At 42.1% G+C, this 22,803-nt stretch overlaps 1 protein-coding gene across 2 annotated transcripts in view; it reads left to right on the forward strand.

Annotated features, from left to right (window-relative positions):
- Positions 1-22,803, forward strand: part of Slc35f1 (solute carrier family 35, member F1) — a 388,376-nt gene that overhangs the window by 171,206 nt on the left and 194,367 nt on the right. The window contains exon 1 of one of the 2 annotated variants that reach the window (XM_039099032.2): positions 19,366-22,798. The exons of the other annotated variant lie outside the window; for it this stretch is intronic. The gene's annotated coding sequence lies outside the window, so the exon portion shown is untranslated. Of the gene's footprint in view, positions 1-19,365; positions 22,799-22,803 lie in introns of those variants that run through there. 2 annotated transcript variants of the gene reach the window in all.

Here is a 22,803-nt window from a genome sequence, read left to right on the forward strand (position 1 = left end):
AACACCTTACCACGTATTTAGTGTTGTTATCAGACTGCGTTGATATAGGAATAAGTGTGTAGAAGCATATTTTTTAAAAGGGCTTATAATAAACCTTCCTGAGATTCCTGTGCTGGAAAGTGATAAAGACTATTTGACTCTAATATAAGTCTATGCAAATGTGCTGGCACTGAGATTATGACCTTGACCTTGAGCTGTCCACACTGTCCCCAAAACTGTTTAGTGGTGGTTAATAAGAAGAGAAGTAATGAGGAGACGTTCAAGCTCAAAATGTGTAATTCAAAACTCATTAAAACCACCCCTGAAGTATTTCCTCTCAGATATCAAAAGCAAGTAATTAAAGCAATCTTTTTCATTGGCTCCAAGGATGCTTTCATGACATCATTATAAAGTCAAGGTTAAAAAATAATTTACAGTTTGGTCTGTATTGTATAATGTGACCTTTAAAGATGTTTCGTGATAGGTTCAGACTGGTATTTGGCAATATGTTGTACCTAGTGTCTGGATACAGACGAACAATAATTTGCAATTTAGCTCTTACTAATTAGCATCATTTAAGGGAGCTCCTCATTGCCTCTTCACCTTATGAAAGACATTTTTTTTCTCTGCTCCTGTAACACAAACCGTCTTTACTGTTTTCGAGATTGAACTACTTATATTTAGATGGTTGGACTGAAGTGTCAAGCCTCCAACATTCTGCATTCTCGGTATACATGATGTAACTGTGTGACAGCACCATTCCGAGCCTTTGCATGTGCACTTTGTTTCAGTCCAATGGCATCCTGAAGAGATAAATGCGCTGCCTGTCTTGAATTGCACATGAAACTGAGTGTTACAGAATCTACATAACTTTCAGAGTCACATGGCTAATAAGTGCTGGCACCAGGATCCCATCCTACTTTTGTTTGCCTAAAAAGTCCCAGTCCACCCTTGGGAGGGAATAGGGAGGCAAAGATTAAAACAGAGGCAGAAGGAACACCCATTCAGAGCCTGCCCCACATGTGGCCCATACATATACAGCCACCCAATTAGACAAGATGGATGAAGCAAAGAAGTGCAGACCGACAGGAGCCGGATGTAGATCTCTCCTGAGAGACACAGCCAGAATACAGCAAATACAAAGGTGAATGCCAGCAGCAAACCACTGAACTGAGAATAGGACCCCCGTTGAAGGAATCAGAGAAAGAACTGGAAGAGCTTGAAGGGGCTCGAGACCCCATATGTACAACAATGCCAAGCAACCAGAGCTTCCAGGGACTAAGCCACTACCTAAAGACTATACCTGGACTGACCCTGGACTCTGACCTCATAGGTAGCAATGAATATCCTAGTAAGAGCACCAGTGGAAGGGGAAGCCCTGGGTCCTGCTAAGACTGAATCCCCAGTGAACTAGATTGTTGGGGGGAGGGCGGCAAGGGGGGGAGGATGGGGAGGGGAACACCCATACAGGAGGGAAACGGGAGGGGTTAGGGGGATGTTGGCCTGGAAACCAGGAAAGGGAATAACAATCGAAATGTAAATAAGAAATACTCAAGTTAATAAAGATGAAAAAAAAAAAGTCCCAATCCTTGACCTCAGTATTTCCCATGATTTTATTAAATTAAAAATATGGAACGTTAAAGCCCCTGAATTAAAGCAGGAGTCTGACCACATAAATCAACCATTTCCCCAATCTAATCATTTTTTAAGTATCAAATTGGAACTTTGAAAAATAATGTTAGAAATAAGTCAACTTCTATTTTAGCTTTGGTTTTATATCTACATATTTATAAATATTTCTTTTTTGTCCTTTTGAATTTATTTATGCACTTTATATCTCAATATCAGCCCTTCCTCCTCCCAGTAGGTTCTCCTGCCATTCTTCCCTCCCCTCCCCTTTGAGAAGGAGGAGACCCCCTTCCCCACACTCCCTAGCACATCAATCACTGCAGGACTAGGCAAATCTTCTCCCTCTGAGGCAAGACAAGGCCATCTACTTAGGAGAATGGGATCCACAGGCAGGCAAGCAGGCAACAGATTTAGGGGCAGCCTCTTCTCCAGTTGTTGAGCCTCCGCATGAAGACCAAGCTACATATCTGTTTCATATGTGCAAGGGGCCTAGGTCTAGCCCAGGTTCCATCTTTGGTCGATGGTTCAGTCTCTTAGAGTCCCCAAGGGTCCAGGTTAGTTGACTCTGCTGGTTTTCCTCTAGAATCCCTGACCCCTTTGGGCCCCTCAGTCCTTCCCTCAAATCTACAAGACTCTCCAAGCACCATCTAATGTTTGGCTGTGAGTTTCTGCATCTCTTTCCATTGGCTGTTGGACAGAGCCTCTCAGAGGACAATTACACTAGGCTCCGGTCTGCAAACAGAACAGGGTATCATTCATAGTGTCAGGGATTGGTTCTCGTTCACGGGATGGGTCTCAATTTGGGGTAGTCATTGGTTGGCCATTTTCTCCATCTTCACTCTCTCTTTGTCCTTCCACATCTTGTAGGCAAGACACATTTTGGGTCGAAAGTTTTATGGGTGGTTTGCTGTCTTTATCTCTGTACTAGGAGTCCTGTGGGGCTACAGGAAGTCACCACTTCAGGATCCATATCCCCCACTGCTAGGAGTCTCAGTTAGAGTTGCCCCCATAGACACTCTGGAGCCTTTTCCCATCCCAGGTCTCTGTCACATCCTAGAGATTGCTCCCTACCCCCCACCCCACATCCCAATTCTAATTTCTGTTCTCTCTATATATACCTGATCCCTATCCCCTGACCTGTTCCCCTCCCCACCCCCTCTCCCATCCAACCTCCATCCACCCACCTTTGATATCTATTTTATTTCCCCCTTCTGAGAAAGATTCAACCATCCTCCCTTGGGCCTTTCTTGCTATTTGGCTTCTTTGTGTCTGTGGATTATAGTGTGGTTATCCTGTGACTTATGGCTAATATCCACTTATAAGTGAGTATATACTGTACATGTCCTTTTGGGTCTGTGTTATTACACTCAGACTGATATTTTCTAGTTCCATTCATTTGCCTGCAAAATTCATGATGTCCTTGTTTTTAACAGCTAAGTAGTATCCCATTGTATAAATGAACCACATTTTTTTATCCATTCTTCAGTTTAAGGACATCTAGGTTATTCCCAGTTTCTGGCTATTATGAATAAAGCTGTTGTGAACATAGTTGAGCAAATATCCTTGTGGAATGGTGGAGCATCTTTTGTGCACATGCCCAGGAGTGTTTTAGCTGGGTCTTCATGTATAACTATTTCCAGTTTTCTGAGAAACTGCCAAATTGATTTCTAGAGTGGTTGTACAAGTTTGTACTCACACCAGGAATGGAGGAGTGTTCCCCTTGCTCCACATTCTTGCCAGCATGTGTTATCCCTTGAGTTTTTGCTCTTAGCCATTCTGATGGGTCAGGCAAAGTTTCTCTTTAAAATTCTTGAACCACTCCTTGTTTGCTAATATGTAAATTTAAATATAAAATAATTCCAGTACAACATTTGCCTTTAATATTTTACTTTGTAGTTGAGGAAATGGGACATTTTTGCCTGGCCTAGGGTCACCCCAAAGCAGGATAGGAACATTTTACCCTAAGAGAAGAATATGTAAAGATACTTCAAGGTCCAAAGAAAGGGGCTTAAATAGCAAGGTGATGGATTCGAAGCATTTACTGGGGGAGAGCTCTCATAGTCTGATGCTTCCCTTTCATGGACAGTGAAAGAGAAGTGTTTTACAAGGGTACATACGTGCCCAGTGTAGTGTTGCTTAACACTGATTGTCAACTTGGCTGGACCTAGAATCATCTAGGAAACAAGCACCTGCTCATGCCTGTGCTGGATTAGCTAGATTATATTAGCCCTCGGGCTCATCTGTGAGGACTTTCCTAGAGTACGTTAATTGACATGTGAAGACATAGCCTTAAACTGGACCAATTACAAAGGAGAAAGAACTGAGCTCAGACTACCATGCATTGTTCTCTGCTGCCTGGCTACTGATAGTGTGAGTAGCTACCTCAGGCGGCTACCACCACACCTTCCCCCCATGATGACCCGTACCTTCAAACTGTGAGCCAACCTCTCTCTTCCACAGGTTGCCTTTGTCAGGTATTTTACCACATCAAGAAGACAAAAACTAATAGGCTTAAGCTCAGGCCTGCTGGACAAAACCTATACTTGCCCCTATCAGAGAGCCATCTAGGTCGCCAACGATATTGTTTGTTAGGACAAAGAAAGTGTATTTTGGGACCGGAGACCTGAAACAGGTACGAGCTAAGTACTACAAAATGTAGTATGTGGTGTGTTTCAAAGTGGCACTCTTGTAGTAATACCCATAGATATATGGGATCCAAAGGTTCAGGATCCTGTTTGTGACTTCATGGAAGGCTGAACTTTAGGGAGTGGGTTATTAAGTTATTGGCACGTTAGAGAAATTCCAGCCTGGGCGCCAAGGTAATCAGAGCCCCATGGCCATAGGAAAACTCACTCCTTTTCCTAGCTGTTATCATTTGCACTGAGGTGATGTTCTTGGCTGTGGCTTGTCAATGCTAGTTTGGATCACATTGCCTGGTGTCTTTAATTGCTGTTCTCTTGCTAAGTCAAAACTAAGGCAACTTAAAAAAGGAAGCATTTACTTGACAGTTTGCTTACAGTTTTAGAAAGTCCAAGACCGTCATGGAGGGAATATAGCAGGCAGGCATGTGTGGCGCTGCAACAGTAACAGAGAGCTTCCACATTGAGACAAACCTTGATTGCGCAGACAGAAGCAATCAGAAAGCCATTACTAGGAATGGCACGGGCATTTAAAACTTCAAAACGTCCAACAAGGCCACAGCCCCTAATCCTAAGCAGCTCAAAACCATGCACTCAAATGTCTGAGGCTAAGGTCCATTCTCATGTAAAACACCATACCTAGTATCTTCCTGGTATAAACTAAAATGAAAAATCATCTTTTACAAACCAGTCTCTATGTATTTGGTTCACCTTATCAAGCCATAGATTGCGTATGCCGTCAGTAGGATTTATTCTCAAGATTTGCCATGCCAACAATAAAACATGGATTTACAACTCACCCCAGATGAATTTAGTGGAATTATGTCTAATAGAGGATTATGTTAATAAACAGCCTTGAAAAGTAATGTTTCTCGTCATGGGATAAATTAGGTCACAAAGTTAAGCATGTCGATGGATTTGGGGCCTGTGTTGCCTCGGGAACCCTTTCAGTTCTGATATTCTACAGTTCCATATATTTTGAATTTTATTTTTTTTATTTTGTGTGTGTAAATGTTTGCATGCATATTTGTGTATTACACGTGTGCCCCCGGAAGCAACAAGAGGTTATTAAATCCCCTGGAACTGGAGTTACCGATGATTGTGAGCTGTCATGTGGGTGCTGCTCATTGAACCTGGTTCCTCTGGAAGAGCAGCCAGTGCTCTTAACTGCTGAGCCATCTCTCCACCCCGAGTTTTATGCAGTTTTTCATAGTGACTCCAAAATGGCTCCTAATTCCCCCCTTAAATGCTGACAGGTCCCTACATAGGGAATTCCCTTGGGATCGTTATTAAATGTCCACTTCTGGCTTGTAGAGTCCTTTTTCTTCCAGTTGGTGAAGATCAGGCCAGCCTATGCCATGTCCTGTCTCATCTGCCTCTTCCTTTCCTCTGCTTTGTAAAAGGCTGGTGCCAGCTCTTTCCCCTGCCCATTTGTGTGTTATGCTGTAACCCTTGAGGTGGGATTTGTGGTAGCTAGGCTGCTTGAATTCACTCACATGAGCGAGTGCTCTCTGTAATCCTTCACCTCCCTGGAATGTCAGGTCTCTCTTGCCAATTCTCAGCTCCTGTCTCTGTACTTCCGGTCATCTCCATGACATCTCCCTGCAGCAGCAGGACAATGGAAGCTTCTCCTTGCAAGCTGTTGTTAGGGAGCACTGGAGCTTGAGCACAGACTGGGCCCCAACTTCCTGTGACCTTCTGGCCGGCTGTTGCCACTTTAAGAAACTTCTGTTGCTGACTCAAAGTTCACTGTGGCCTTTCGTCTTCCCATGCTTGTGTCTGTCAGATTTGCTATTTTCTTCTCCTCTCTCTCTCTCTCTCTCTCTCTCTCTCTCTCTCTCTCTCTCTCTCTCTCCTCATTTGAGAACAGCACTGACCTCCGCCTAGCGTGTCTGATGACCACTGCGAGCATTTACTAAGCTAAGTAACAGTCATGGAGACATTTTGGTTGTTTGGCCTCTTTCTTTACTCCTTTGAGGTAAAATGTCAGCAAATAGGAAAGATTCTCTTAGCTGCCTCAGCCCAGCATTTCAGGACTTGGTTCTATGTACTCAGCTGGAAAACAGCCCAGGCATATGCCCTTTTGTTCCTACAACCTTCTGTCAAAATGTTCCTCACCCAGTAAACTTAATTCGGATGCCACCATGTTTTTCAGCACCTATCCTTGTAAGATAATTTGTCTATATGATGAGGTTGTCCTAGGTAGCGGCAGTGACCAACTTAAGACATCCAGGAAGAAGAAAGCCCAATTAAGGAGTTCTCCCCATCATATTGTCCTGTGGGCCTTCCTGGGTGACATTTCCTTAATTTCTAACTGATATACCAGAAGGAACACCCCACTGTGGGCAAAGAGCCTGGGCTATAAAAGAAAAGTAACTAGGCAACCCAAAGGAATCAAGCCAGTTCCTGCTGTGCTATTCCTCTGTAGGTGATGGCTCCTCTCCCAAGGTGCTCATGCTCAGTGATTTAGCACAGAAGCAGAGAGGTAAATTGGGACCAGGAGACACATACGCTTTAGGTTCCTGCTGTGCTGCTGTTTACTCAGCCCTGGCTTCTTACTCTTAGAAGATAGTGAGCCGCTAGTAGACACTCTTTGTTGTCACGTTCGCTTTCCCTACCCCAAAGCACCTAGCGTTTGCTTTGTGTCTGGAAGTCACTCAGCAAGCATTGGGTTGGTTTAACTCTTGTAGACTTGAAAATACCTATCAGAGCAATATACATTTAAGCTGCATTAATTCCACAGTTGTACATCTCCTTAAAAGTGCCATACAAGAAGTCGTTGATAGTGCTAACATAACCACCAGCCTATTTTGGTACTTTTACTTTTAATTCTAATTAAAGTATCCAGATTAAAATGTGCATCTCTCCCTGTATGTTTTCATGGTACTATTTATTCTAAGTGTTAATTTTCCATTTATTATTTTTGGAGGATTATCTTTTGATTCATTGATTCATTGATTGTTCCTCCCACATTTATTTCCTAGCTCCCAGGTGAACAGAGGTGACGGATATCACATAGTTCTACCCCTGGGCCCGTACAGTAAGCAGTAGTCAATACAAACCAGGTCCCAGAAGATTCAGGTAATTCCATCTTTCTAAGGTTTACATGCTCACCAAAGGGTTTCCCTGGAAAGTAACTGATTTGAAGGAAACATTGAGTCTAGCAATAGGGCAGCCTTGCTTTCAGTTTATCTTGTGGCCTTTTCTCCTTGGGCTTCATTCATGCAAGGCTTGTCCATTCATTTTTGTCTTATAGTAAGTACTGATGGAGCATCACCATTTAAATATTTCCATAAGCATAAAAAGAGTCAGGTGAAAGAGAATATGACAATGGATGTAAGGCAGTGGATGTGCCACCACACGGAACTGGGAAGGTTATTGCAAGTTCAGAATCCTGATAAATCTCATGCTTGAGAATGACAGGAGTTTGAACTAGCTCCTGACTAGGTTCCTGTCCTAGAACATGCGACCACAACACCCCACCAAAAGGACCATGACAACTGGTCACATAGCATAGAACCTAGAGTTCTCCATGCAAATAAGGTATCTAGATAGGCCCTAAGTGTTAAGCCAAGCTAAATGCTCCCCTTCTTGGGTATTCCTTTCTGCAAAAGGTATTTAATCCCTGATTCACCCTGAGTAAAAAGTATGTATCTTCATCAGATACATACAAACATTTGAATATACAAATGTTTATACAAAATGAATAAAACATTTTGGACAAGCAAGGATCATCTCCTTCATTAAGAATCACTGTTGGGGCCTGGGGAGCGGCTTTGTCAAGGCTCCCATGATAGCTTCTCTTTCAGCTACTCCATACATTTGGCACTCACTCAGAACTAAGCTGGTATCCCACCCCCTTCCTGTCCTCATTGCAGACTCCCAGGCTTCTGTCCTCACATCCCAGTGGTTGAGGTCACTGGTCCCAGTGGCATCTGGGTGCAGAGGAGTTTGAGAAACCCCAGTTCCTGGCATTTTTCACCCAGAGAAACATAGGCTGGAATACAATCTTAGACTATGTTTCACCTCCCCGGACTGGCTCATTGGCAGTGTTCCACCAGCAGCAAGACAGAAATGCAAAATGACAAATGGAAGGTACTGGGGTAGGCAGGTAAGTTAAAAGGGTTTTAAGGTTGTATACTGAAAAGGGGGTATTAAACCAAAGGAGTCACATCATGAGCTGACATTGGACTGATCAAACATTTTCAAACCATGTACCCTAACATAAAATGGAGCAAGTGGAGAAAGGAAAGCCTTTTCCTAGTTAGCATAAAGGTCTTCTTCATTTATTAAGCCTTGCATGGTAGGGTTGCATCTTTCCTATATGTACACCATTCTTTTGCAACTTAAGACATCTTGTGGAATGGCATGCACTCAGATAAGTGGACATTAGCCCAAAAGCTCAAGTTACCCAAGATAGAATCCACAGACCACATGAAGCTCAAGAAAAAAGATGACCAAAGTGCAGATGCTTCAGTCCTTCTTAAAAGGGGGAATAAAACTATTCGTAGGAGGAGATCTGGAGACAAAGTTTGGAGCAGAGACTGAAGGAATGACCATTCAGAGCCTGCCCCACCTGGGGATCCACCCACATATGTACAGCCACCAAAGCTAGACAGTACTGATGAAGTCAAGAAGTCCATGCTGACAGGAACCTGATATAGCCATCTCCTGGGAGGCTTTGCCAGAGCATGACAAATACAGAGGAGATCGCTAGCAGCAAACCATTGAATTGAGAATGGAGTCCCTATTGGAGGAATTAGAGAAAGGATTGAAGGAGTTGACAGGGTTTGCAACCCCATAAGAACAACAGTACCAACCAACCATAGCTCCCAGGGACTAAACCACTACCCAAAGAGTACACATGGACAGAACCATGGCTCCAGCTGCATATGTAGCAGAGGATGGCCTTGTTGGGCACCAGTGGGAGTAGCCCTTGGTCCTGCCAAGGCTGGACACCACCCCCATATAAGGGAATATTAGGGTGGGGAGGTGGGAAGGGGGGGTGGTTGGAGAGGGAGAACATCCTTATAGAAGAAGTGAGGGAGGGATGGGATAGGGGATTTATGGACAGGAAACTGGGAAAGCGGATAGCATTTGAAATGTAGACAAAAAATCCAATAAAAAAAGACATCTTGCGGAATAGCAAAGGCCATGGCAATGAAGTAGAAATGCACCTGGTGTATGTGTACAGTTGTTGGCAAGACTAGACTCAGAAAAGTCATTTAACAAACTCCTACAGAAATGCAAGAAAAGTGATGGTACCCAAGACATAATAATGTCATTGGAGATGTGACTGGAAAGCCTTTTGACTACCTGGAAATAAGTTATATAACAAGATGGGTGAATTAAGAAGGAGCCTGTATCTCTTAGATGGCTATTGTTTTATTATGAAGATGGGAAATCTGGGAGATCCAGAACAGTAAAGGAGAAATTTAAGAGTTGTGTTTTAAGGGGCTGCCTGGGGATTTCCTATTTTATTCGTCATTGGAACCCCCATAAATTGGCCATGACATTATCTTAATGTGTCCAAAAGCCTAAGAGAGTCAGAAGAGCTTATGTTGGGATTTTTGACAAACCATTTGACATCTCTGGGCCCTTTGCCAATGGAATTAGGTACTTATTACCTCCAAAGTCCTTTCTCGCTATAAAACATAGATATTAATTTCTATTTTCTTTTGTTCATCTTGGTGACATTTTCTGTACAGTTCAAAGATAGAGTTTGGCAATGATAAGTGTCAGTAAAATAATGAAAATTCTCTCAGCTAAAAATACAAAATCAGCAACACACAAACAGGTACGTAGGCATTTTTAACAATGGTGACTTGAGGATCCAGTTGCAAGCTTGTATTGCCTGTAAAATGCTGTCTCTCCACCATGGACTTAGGGGGATTACTGGCTACTCTTCCAGATAGCCACCAGCCTGTAATCTGACTTTATAAAATTGGAAGGAAAGTTCTTTTTTCATGAGCCAATTTCACGAAACACAAAACAATGCCTTCATTCTTGACTCAAAGCCGAAAAGCTGTAATGGTCCCATAAATGATTAAAACAGCAGCTGTTAATGTCTTGGAAACAGATTGATCAGTTGGAGTGCCTTAAAATATATCTGGGTTCTGTATGACTTTGAGCAATATGAACCAATTTTGATGTGAGACTGAAAATGGGGGCTTGGAACCTGAAGATATCAAGAGAACTGTGAGAGCCCTGGAAAGGGCTGTATCTCAGGTAATTATTAGCATATTTTAATGATTTAAGGAATGCCATAAAATTTGCAAGCCTTTTTGTGTATGCAAAATTCACAGTGGCCCCTGTTTAACTGGACAAGATGTTTGAAGTAAAATATTTGAGTATTGTTAGTTACCGAATGAAAATTACTTCCATGCATCCAACATGTGTCTGCTATGGGGTGGGCAGTGGTATATAACACAAGGTTTCTACCCTCACTAAGCCTAAATCATGGTATAGAGAAACTGATTAGTACCTATTAAGCAAATGATATCTAATAATTCACACAACAGTAAGATCTGTTGTGTTGGAATTAAGGTTAAGTGTTGAGAAGCTATTTTGATGTAAAATATTCAGAATGACTTCTCTGAAAGATACCATTTGAATAGAGACTTCAATGGTCAGAGAAAAGATGCTGACCCATGCATGAGAAAGGCTAGAGATAATGGTTTGGTGTGGTTGGGAAACAATGAGAAGACAGGCCAAACTAGAACCTGGGGAGCAAGCAAAGAATTGTGGGAAATACATATAAAAGATTGGTGAATCCCAGTGAGGTATTGCTTTTTAGCTCATAAAAATGTTGGATATAATCCTGTGGGAAATCAGTAGTGGGCTGTAACAGATGCTAAACAGAAACAGGACTGATAATATTTGTTAAAAGATCCTTCAGAGTGTTGCAAAGTAACTGGGCTGTGGAAACCATAAATAGGAGGAAGAAGACCACAGGAGTAAGCCCCGGAAAAAGGAGATGGAGGCCTTGAATTGGGGCGGAAGTAGAATGATGCTCAAATGTTGGCTAAAATGGCATAGTATGTAGAGGAATAGATGACAAGACTCAGATTTTGGACAGGAGGAAAAGAGAGAGAAATGTGTGTCTATGGAGTGCTTAGAGGAAGGTATGGTGGGAAGATTGTAAGAGATCAGGGAGGACCAGGATAAAACAATGTCTTCTGGATATGACAGAATCTCTGTACTCATGAACTCACAGCCCCTGTAGTTGCCTGTATAAGACCTGAACAAAATCAAACCAGTCAACATTCCAACAGTGAGTGTGTGTGTGTATCTCTGATAACCCCCCCCCCCACAGTTGGGAAATTTTCCAGTTGGCAAATTATTGACAGTTGATGGCTGTTGGGTAAGGAAAGTCAGTTCTTCTAAAGGTATGAACTGTGGTAAGTTGACTATGCCACTGTGGATGGGATGAACAGACAGGCAACTTATATTGGACTCAGCAGCTAGAGGAGAAGGAGGAGAAGGAGGAGAAGGAGGAGGAAGAGGAGGAGGAGGAGAAAAAGAAGAAGAGGAGGAGGAGGAGGAAAAGGGGGAGGAGAAGGGGAAGGAAGAGGAGAAAGAGAAGAAGAAGAGGAGGAGGAGAAGGGGGAGGAGGAGGAGAAGGGGGAGGAAGAAGAGGAGGAGAAAGAGAAAGAAGAAGAAGAAGAACAAGAAGAAGAACAAGAAGAAGAACAAGAACAAGAAGAACAAGAAGAACAAGAACAAGAACAAGAACAAGAACAAGAAGAACAAGAACAAGAAGAAGAAGAAGAAGAAGAAGAACAAGAACAAGAACAAGAACAAGAACAAGAACAAGAACAAGAAGAACAAGAAGAACAAGAAGAACAAGAAGAACAAGAACAAGAACAAGAACAAGAACAAGAACAAGAACAAGAACAAGAACAAGAACAAGAACAAGAACAAGAAGAACAAGAAAGAAGTTGGGAAGGATTGCAGATCCGGCAGTAGCTGGAAAGGATGTGAGGGTGACTATGATTAAAATACATTGAATGTACAAATGACATTCACAAAGAAATAAAAGTATTATAGCTATTTTTCAAGGAAATAGAAATGTTTTTGAAATGTTGCTTTAAACCGTTGGGTATATTGGTCTTAACTGAGTGAAAGAAGTGAGTTTCAACTGAAGAATAAATTTGGATGCAGTGGGAGGAAAATTCAAAATTTAGGTTGCATGATGTGAGACTTTTACAACATCCATGAGGTATTGCCAAATGGGTAGTAAGATATTCCAGATACCAGGAGATAAGTGAAGGCCAGAGTCTAAGACCCTTCCACCTCAACATGTGTAGAAGATCATCCCAGAGGTAGAAGGAAATCAGGGGTATCCTGAAATCCAGAATAAGTCTGTATCCAGAGGATGTCAAAAGGGGGATGACAGTTGACCATGGTTGTTGATATGACAAAAGTCGTAGCTCCATTTAACCACAGAACTTTACTTCAAGGGGTACAGACAAAACTGCAAAGTAAATGCCTACAAGAAAGTTATCTTTCTGCAGAGAGATGCATGGGGAGATGAGAAGAGAAAGGAGGGGTGAGCCTTTTCTTTTGTTGTGACTTTAATATGGCAGTTATAACATGGTTCTATGGTAGTAAGAAAGATCCAGAGAACATAATAGAGATGCAAAAGAAACGAGAGGGGGTGTTTTCAGGCACAAATGGAGGACCAAATGTGGCTCAGAGATTACAGTTGAACACCAGGGACAACAAAGTCTACACAGGCCAACTTAAGCAAGTCCAGAAAGAACACAGTAAGCAGTTGACTTGGACCTCACTAAGTTGCTTCCAATTTGGAGTGAAACATGAAGAAAAAAACATCATCTAAGAATGGCACAGAAAATGGTATTTAAATTATAGATAGAGGGGAAATTTTTTTCTAGGAAGGTAGTAATATTAGTGGTATAACCAAGAGATGTATATGATCGCAAATCTGAGTTTATGTTCATTGTTTCAGACTGATGTATACTGAATAAAGAGCATGATATTGGACAAAGGGGTGTATAGACACAGGATGCACACCTTTGGACATGACATTTGAGAGTCTTATGATTTTATTTGTAACAGTAGAGTATGTTTTCTCTTGGGAAAAATGATTATACATATCAAATTAGCAGGTTGCATAGGATTTTTCCTGTTTTTTTTAATGTGTATATGTGTATGTGTTTATGTGGGGTATCTGCATGTGAGTGCAGATACCCATGGAGTCCAGAAGAGAATGTTGGATCCCCTGGAGTTGCAGTTAAAGGTGGGTGAATGCTTCCTGGTATGGGTGCTAAGACCTGAACTTGTCCCCTGCAAGGGTAGGATGCACTTTCTACCACAGAGCCCCTCCTCCTGCCTACTTTTCATTTAATTTAATTTTATAACTCATGAGCAGTCTTCTTCAACTTGCTTGTCATTGGGTAAGCTGATAGAAAAACCAGTTATTTTTTTTTTCCAGAGCTGGGGACTGAACCCAGGGCCTTGCGCTTGCTAGGCAAGCGCTTTACCACTGAGCTAAATCCCCAACCCTACCACTTATTTTTTAATGAGGGCATATTCCAAAACAGTTAGGTACTCACTGCCTAATGTGAAAATTTTGGGTTTAGTCCATAGTGAGTCCTAAAATGTTGATGTAAGGAAAGTAACATCACAGGGTCATCTCCATTTCAACCTGACTGGATTGGGAATTATGTAGGGAACCTCAGAGCAAGAATTTGAGAGAGTCTGAATGGGATGGGTGAATGCAGATGGTACCACCAATGTGTTCAGGTGTCAAACTAAACATGAAATGGAAAAGAAGTGTCTCACCAGCAATCCTGTCTTTGCTCCTTGACTGCGGACACAATGCAACCAATTTCCTCACACGCTTGCCGCCGTGTCTTTCCCACCATGATGGACTGTGTTCTCTTGAATCCAAACCATACCCTGTCTTCTTCCATATGTCTCTAGTCACTGTTAAGGCAACTGGAAAAGTAACTAATGGGGTTCTATACCAACATCAGGTCAGACATAGACCACAGCCAACTCAGGGTCCCCAGTTGTCCTTGTTGAAGGGACTCTAGCTGGCCTGAACATGACAAACATGACTCCAGCAGGCCTTCCCCTTCTCCCCATTCCCTCTGCCTTGCTAAAAACCATTAGATTAGATTCCTAAAGCTAGCCACCAAGGTCTGTTCCCTTATTTGGCCACTTCCTCCTCCTGAGCACAGCTACCAAGATCCAGCTATCAAAGTAGTAAAGTCCAGCAAACAGAAGTCTCCTTTGACTCACCTAATTACCATGCCTCATTAATTAAACATCTTATTCTAATCTGGGGTTTCCCGGTTTACCTTTTTAAATTGCTATTTTCCTATGGGCCATGTCTGCATCCTGTCTATAATGAGGGAATCCTTTGTTGTCACCCTATCCCACCCCGACCCTTCACCCCCAGGACAAATACACCTTCCTTCTCTCCCTTGTACCCTTCCCCTTCTCCCTCTTCCTCCGACTCCCATCTTTGTTTCCTAGTCTCTAAACTTTGTCCATTTGGGGTAAATAATTATTTTTTTGTGCTAAGAACTTGGTCTTGGGGTGTCCTAAGCCTATATAGTTCCCTACACTAGTCACTGTTCTGTTGCTGTGAAGAGACACCCTGACCAATGCCACTCTTATAAAAGAAAGCTTTTAATTGGGTGCTTGCTTATAATTTCAGAGGTTAAGTCTATTATCATATCAGGGAGCATGGCAGCACACAGGCAGTCAACAGAGGAAGAAAGGAGGGGGGAGGGAAGGGAGTGAGAAACAGAGACAGAGACCGGGCTGCTATGGGTTTTTGAAACCTCAAAGCTCATGCCCAGTGACACATTTTCCTCTAACAAGGCCATACTTCCTAATCTCTCTAATCCTATCAAAGCAGTCCACTCTCTGGTAACTAAGCCTTCAAATATATGAGCCTATTGGGGCCATTCTCAGCCAAACCAGCATACAAAGATAGGCTGAAACTATTCCTAGTGGAATAGTAGTGTGAACATGGAGGTAGGATTGAGAGAAAGCAGCTGGCAGATACAGGAAAAAGTGAAGAAGAAAATCAACAGAGGGTCCCAAAGTAGCAGCAGCAGACTAGATGAGGTCACATGCTGCTCTAGCTGCTCTAAGTTGAGGTGGGTCCTTTGACAAAACTTCACCATCACTAATAGAGCGTGAAGGCCCAGACCAGGACTTCCAATTTACAAAATTTGACAGAGAAGTAATGTAAAATTGGGAACCACATGAAAGGCATGGTCTTGAGTTTTTCTATGCTTCCCCACACATGGGCAAGTTGCAAGACCAAAATTCACAAAAAGACTGAATATTACTGGTAGATCCTGAATTTTGTGTCCAATCCTATCCCATCAATTCAATCAAGCAAGTTTCTGACTGCAGCTGAATAAATAAAAGCAAAAAGACACTAGAACATGTGGGGAATGTGAACACAGAGACAGGAAAGCTTCAGGATGATTTGGCCTTTGAACTTTTTACCACAGAGCTGTTCCCTCCGCCTCTTGTGTAGACATCATAGAAGACTGCAAACGTGATTTATAAAGAACAAAATCCCTCATGAAACAAATCCTTGTAGACAAACTGACTTTTTTTTTAACCACCTCAGATCTTTTCTGGAAAAAGCCAGGCTATAAATAAATGGCTGTAGTATTTCAGCTGAGTTTCTAGCAGTTGGGCATCCAGTGTGTGGATGGACACACACTGAGCATCTCCTGGTCATTGGGTATTGTCGTGGCATGGCATTCAATCATACAATGGACCTACTTTCATTACACTTCAAAAGCTTGTCAATTGACTGCCAGGGATCACACTTCATCTCCTGTCTTCTTTGTTCTCAGGCTTGACACTGAGAAACTTTTGATGTGCTAAAGAGGATGCTATGCCACCCTGCTTGTGGACCATTTATTCCCATGCTGCCTAACTAGCATTGTGAGATAACAGAACTGAAATTGTAGAACCATGGCAGAATGCACATTCTGTTATCTGTGATGTCACCGACTTCTGTTCTAAATGTGCTCTTTCTCTCCTAAATTGATTTTCTCTGACTTGACTCATGCGGAAGATTCATTTTCTCTTTCATTCAAATCAGCACTGGTCATGAAATTCTATCAGTTATTCGCTTTGCATTTGCTGATCTGATTCTTCTTCTGTGTCTTCTATGCTTCTGTTTGGGTCAAAGAAGATTTCTCTCTTGGTCGTCTGGCCTTCCTTTATTTCTCCTTTTAAACTTTGTTTTATTTTATTTTTTGTAATTTAAATTAAAAAATGTCTGTCTGCCTGTCTATATATCTGTGTGTATGTATGTATGTATGTATGTATGTATGTATGTATGTATGTATGTATCTATCTATCTATCTATCTATCTATCTATCTATCTATCTATCATCTATCATCTATCTCTTTGATTTAATGACTTAGTCTGTGTGCATGCATGTACATGTGTCTGTGCATTTGTATGATTTGTATGTGTGCATGTTTGTGTGTGTGTGTGTGTGTTGTATATGTGTGTGTATGTGTTCATGTGGGTGTGGATTCACGTGTGTATATGAGTGTCAAAGTCAGAGTCTGATGGCAAGTGTCGTCCACTATCACTCTTCATGTTAATTTTTGAACCAGGACCTTTCATTGAGTCTGGAGCTCCATGATTCAGCATGTTAACTGGTCAAAGCTCCCAGGCTCCTGCTGTCTCTACCTTCCAGGATTTGAGGAACGGACCAACCATGACTAGCTTTTGTGTGGGTGCCAGTTTCTTCAGCTGAGCACCTTATGCTTGTGGGGCAAACACTTTGCTAATTAAACCATCTTCTCCGTCTCTGAATTACCTTTTGAAAAGTTGAATTTATTAACAAAGTACAATGATATACATGTGTGAAAATGCTATAAAACCATTATTTGGTATGTTTAATAAAGCTTGATAATAGTTACACAAAATAAAATATGCATAACTGGTTCCAATTTCCTCAGGTTAAAGTCTTACCCTGAATCTGACTCATATGCCCCTTCTCTCCAAGTCTCTCATCTCACTCCCTGTCCACACCCACCTGCCTCCTTGGTCGGTCCAGCTCTGTTTTTCTCCATGCTCAGACCACCCTGAAAAGTGAATAATGGTGGATAATACATAGTGTTGTAACATTATCCTGACTCAGGGTGTAGAGGGCCAGTTGGGAAGGCTACCCATTTATTTTTATGACATCTCCACTTCATCTTTGGCTATCATTGATCTGAATATTAAGGCCTTTCTACTTTCTTTTAAGGATATTTCCTATCATTTACGTCCCAGGGATGTGCATGTATCATTGTCTATTTTCCTGTTGGACCAACCAGTAGAAAGTGATGGAAGCCATTTTGGTTTAAACATCAGCTATCATGAACTGGAAGTTGGGATGCATGCACTATCACACAGTGATTTTTTTTATTGGAAGATTGATTTATATAAAAAATTCACTCAAAACACAGATCTCATTTAGAAATTATTTTATTTTACTAACATCAGCTACAACTGCTCATAATGCTGTGGTGGGCATTCTTTGTATCAATTAACCAAACTATAACAATCTACTAAAAGCATGGGTCTTAAGTCCATACTAAGAATTCAAGATGCTTACCAGTTCCCTAGTAATTAATACGGAATGAAGTTTTCAGTCTTACCAAGTGTGTAGGTGTGTGTGTGTGTGTGTGTGTGTGTGTGTGTGTGTGTGTGTGTGGTGTGTGTGTGTGTGTGTTCATGTGGGTGTGGATTCACATGTGTACATGAATGAGAAAGTCAGAGTTTAATGGCAAGTGACTTCCACTTAGGTACTCCTTAATCTTTTTGCATCTGATTACAAATGATTCTGTTTGTAGAGTTTTTTCTTCCTAAAAATAAGTCTAGTCTAGCTATGTGTTTCCCATGTGCCCTGCCTTGTAGCATTAGTAGTAGAAAACTAACACTGATATCAATCCTCTTAAGTGATAGCAAAAGGACATCAATTCACTCAGTTCATTCTTACTATTATGTATCATCACAGTTTTAACGAATGGATCAATGGGGTTCATGGTATTACTCGCCAGTTGTAAAGGGTTGATGGGTGCACACACACAACTAGTTTAAAATGTCAAAGTAACATCATGACATAGACAGGGATGAATAGTTGTCATCCTTTCAGAGTTAAGGTAACTTGGGCTCAGATCAGACTGCCATGAAGATTGAAATAAACACCACCTCACTTGGAATGACAGAGGTCCCCAGTGTATGAGAGCTGGTTCTGGTTGCCCTCTCTAGCTCTCCCAAAGGTCACAGTTTCTTAAGTCAGAAAGGCTGCCCTGGGCAGCAAAGATCCTCCTGCGAGGAGGACCCTGGTCTTCCGTTAGCTTCTTGTTCTACATGTCTCTGACCAAGACTTTCTGATCTGAAAGAACCCCACTCGGTATGGCATTGTCACAGAGCACGGTGATTCTAGAATGGTGAACCGGAGTCTCTGAATGGAGTCCTGTTAAAACGGCCTGTGGAACCCCACCTCACAGAGTGTCTGAGTCGGAGACTGATGTTGTCACTTGGGAGATTTTGCTTTGAAAACTAGTGATTTAAATGCTACAACTACCAATTACGAAAGGAACATAACCAGGAGACAATATGCATGAGGTTGGCTCTTTTCTTTACCTGTCTTCCTCCTTCTCTTCCTCCCTTTCTCCACTCTCCTCCTCCAGCATCCCTTACTTGAAGTTACAGCTGTCTTTTATGAAGGGTCATGCATGCCAACTTCCCCCTCCTTTCTTCTCCTCCTCTTTGTCTCTCCCCTCATCTCTCCCTCCCTCCCTTCCTCTGCCCCTCCCTTCCTTTTCCTCTCCTTCCTTCTTTCTCCTCCATCCTTCCCTCCCTTCCTTTTTCTCCTCTTCCTCCTGCTCTGAAGATTTGTATCCAGGCCCTCGAGAATATAGTGTTTTATCCCTAGACCATATTCCTTGACCTTGAGGTTTGTTTGTTTAATTTTGTTTATCAGACAAAGGTCTTGCTGTGCAGCTCACGCTGGACATTAACTTTTGATCTTCCTTCAACTGCCGAGTGCTAGGATAACAGCTGTGTGCTATCGTGAGCACAAATAGCTCATGCAGTTCTTTTTGATGTAAATAGAGTTTAGGTTCCAAAATAGTTGAAGGGATAGACCTAAGACATGAACTCAAGTCCCAAGGAAAAAGAAAGAAAAAAAGAAAACATGTTGAACACTGGTGTTAAAGATTCTACAAGGTAAATTGACTGAAAAGAATTTCATAATTGTGGAGAATTGGACCATAGTGAATTCAGAACCAAATTATTTCTGGCTCTTTAGTCCCTTTAATAGCTTTTCATTGCCCAATTCTGCATCCAACTTAACATCTATTCAAGTATCAGATGAACCTTTGGAATACTGAACTTAAAAGAGGACTAGTTCTCACCAATTCCAAAGCTAAGGCTTCTTGCTGTAAAAAAATAAAAAAAATAAAGTGCTCTTTTTATCCCCCCACTAGGTCCGGCACTGCGGTGCCCCAAGATATCTGCTAGATATCTTAATTCTCAGTCAGCAAAGCCTCTCACCCACTCTGTTCCTTCTTATATCACACTGCTGAAGGCCTCTCTCTGAGCCTGGCAGCAACCTCTCTACCTGTCTAGTTCCCAAGGCAGGTTTCCATGCCAGAAACACATCCCAATTCCATGGCAGCCCAGTGTCTCCAGCCGCACACTTTCCTATACTCAAACCATCACATAAAAGAACACACAACACAAAAACGTTTGACCCTATTGGTAAGATATAATTGCCCACCTAAACATACAAAGCCCAGTACACATCCATCCCTTAAGAGCATCAATAACAAGCTGTAAATACACAGAGTGGAATCTTAACATCGGCTTCCATTTTCTCTCCCCATGAGTACCCTTTCTGTCCCTCCTGTCTCTTCTCTTTCCGTTCCAGTCTCCTCCCCTTCCTTCAAACTTTTCTCCCACCCATCCTTCCTTCTCATCCAATGACAGGCCTCCTTCTATCGTGTACCTCCCCTTCACCTGTATTTTACAAATTAAATGGGAAGAAGGTTCTGGTGAAGTCACCTGAGTCTTGAATATGTGACTGGGCAGCCGTCCTTGGGGCAGTGGAATTAGTATCAAAATACAGATAACTCCAGGCCAAACCACAACAGAGGCTGTCATCAGATAACACTAAAAACTCATTGTAGAGTTTCTCTGCTCTGCTGTAAGTTGCCTACCTGCTGTTCCCACCCATGTGCTTGGAGAATGCCTTATTTATGGCTTACTTTACTGTCACTATAAAACTCATCTAACCACTTCTGTTCAGGAATATGTTATTCGTGACAACCTGAATCTTTTGTTCCTGGGCCACCATCATTTTTATTGACCTCAGATTCCATTACTGTTTCCTTTAATGTGAAATCTGTGCTTTGCAACTACATCACAGTGGCCACAAGCCCATCTGAGGAGTCTGTATACTATCTTGTATGTCCACAGGGAGAAGGATGTTCCATGCAGAACTAAGGTTCACTGATAGTAAATGATTTGTGTAATATCTTAGTTACTTATCTATTGCTGTAATAAAATACCATGATCATGGTAACTTCCAGAAGGCAGCATTTATTTGGGGCTTATAGTTCTGGGGGTCTTTAGACTCCACCATCATCCTGGTGGGGAATCACGGCAGCAGACACCAGGCACGGCAGGTAGAACAGCTGAACCCTCATATCTCCAAACACAAGCAGGAAATAGAGAACTCAACTTTGAATGGTGCAAATCTTTTAGGTCAAAACCTGGCCCTGATACATAATCTCCAGCAAGGATGTACCTTATAAACCTGACCAAACAGGGCCACCAACTGGAAACCAAGTCCTCAAATGTCCAAGAATGTAGGGGACCTCTTATTCAAACCCCCCACAGGTGGGCATTCATTATTAACCCTGTATGTTCTAAAAATCACAGTAGAGTCAGCCCTTGGGTAAATGTCTAAGAGTTATGATTCTATACTACAGTAAAGCTGGGTAAAAAGATGCTTCTCCTATGTACTTCTTCCTCAGTTTATCAGAAAAAAATCTGCATTTGGTTATATAAAGCAAATAACGTGTGCAAACATTCTTGCGCAATGTATTGTCCTCACAACAGCCCTTTAAGATCGTCATTATACGTACTATCATCTTTCTATAAAAGGACCATCTGAAAGCTTAAAACCTTGCCCCATGCCATTAAGCTTTAGGTACAGGATTTGAACAAAGTAAGGCACTGCTGGGCCCTAGGCTTGTGTATCACCATTATGTCCGACTGTTGTATGTTAATCCTGACCTTGCCACTTGACAAAGCTGCCCTTAAGTTTTCAACCCAATAAATGATTGTGGTGATTAGTTCTGATTGTCTTGTTGATTGAATTGAGAAGTACCTAAGGGGTTAACGAGGTTCCTCACTAAGTGGGTCTGTGAGGATAATTCCAGGGAGGATTAGCCAAGTAGAGGAGACCTTGATGCAAAGTGCTAACTTTGCAGAAAACACAGGGCAGCATGAATGCATGCTCCACCTCCCACCTCTTTCTGTGCCTGGCCACCACTGGGGGTGAGCCACTCTGCTTAAGCAAGCCTTCCCCATGGAGGATTGAAAATCTGACCCTATGAGGGAACACATCCTGCCCTCCTCCATTATTTGGTTGAGGTATATGACACATGAATGAAAACTCTGACTATGGAGAAAATTATCCAATGCTAATCAAACTGCGTGTAAGGGTACTTCCTCTACACATACACCCGCCCCAACTGTTTTCACTTCCTGTCCCAGCTTCAGGTGGAGCTGCTTATCTGGCTCTTAATTTGAAGCCCTATAGGTTCCCTCAGTCCCCATCATCCCCTACATTAACTTATAAGACTCAGGAAATATGTATGTATATATCCTTGTCATCGTTGTCATCATCGTCATCATCAATTGTACTTTTCTTAAGCTCCTGTTGTCTTCATGGACATGTCAGCCTTTCAAAATCAAAGTATAACATTTCTCAGAGTGTTGCTAGCCAGAGAGGCTCACTGGAACCCTGGTGTTCTGGGTTTATTTACCATTTTCTATATAGTTTTCTTCCATTGAATCAATTGCAGCTGATAATCTCAGGCTCTAGTTTTTTCTGTTCCCTGTGGGACAGCTGATATGTGATACTGCATTTTTTGTTTGTTTCTGGTATGTTATGCCCCCAACTGGAGTCCCCTTATTAACATAGAGCATCACCCTCAGTTCAGGGGCCCCATCATGAATAGTAAAACCTCCTTGTTAGCCAAGGAAATCCCAAGGATAGAGAGAGTCTCCCAGGAACTTCAGACAAAGACCAGCTAAATTCTTTGTTATACAAAAGCACAGCCCAGAGAAGTTGTAGACTGGATGGTAGTTCAGATGTATGACATCATCTAGGTCAGCAGCTCTATTTTTGTGCCAGGCGATAGTCTCAGTCTGGTAGGCAGAGGAAGAATTTCTGCTGGAATTCCTGCCAATATGCCGCAAGCCAGGATACGTAACCCTGGAGGCTGAGGTTTAAATCAGGAAGCTGGTGAG

Source organism: Rattus norvegicus, chromosome 20 (assembly GCF_036323735.1).
Source record: "Rattus norvegicus strain BN/NHsdMcwi chromosome 20, GRCr8, whole genome shotgun sequence".
Taxonomy (NCBI): domain Eukaryota; kingdom Metazoa; phylum Chordata; class Mammalia; order Rodentia; family Muridae; genus Rattus; species Rattus norvegicus.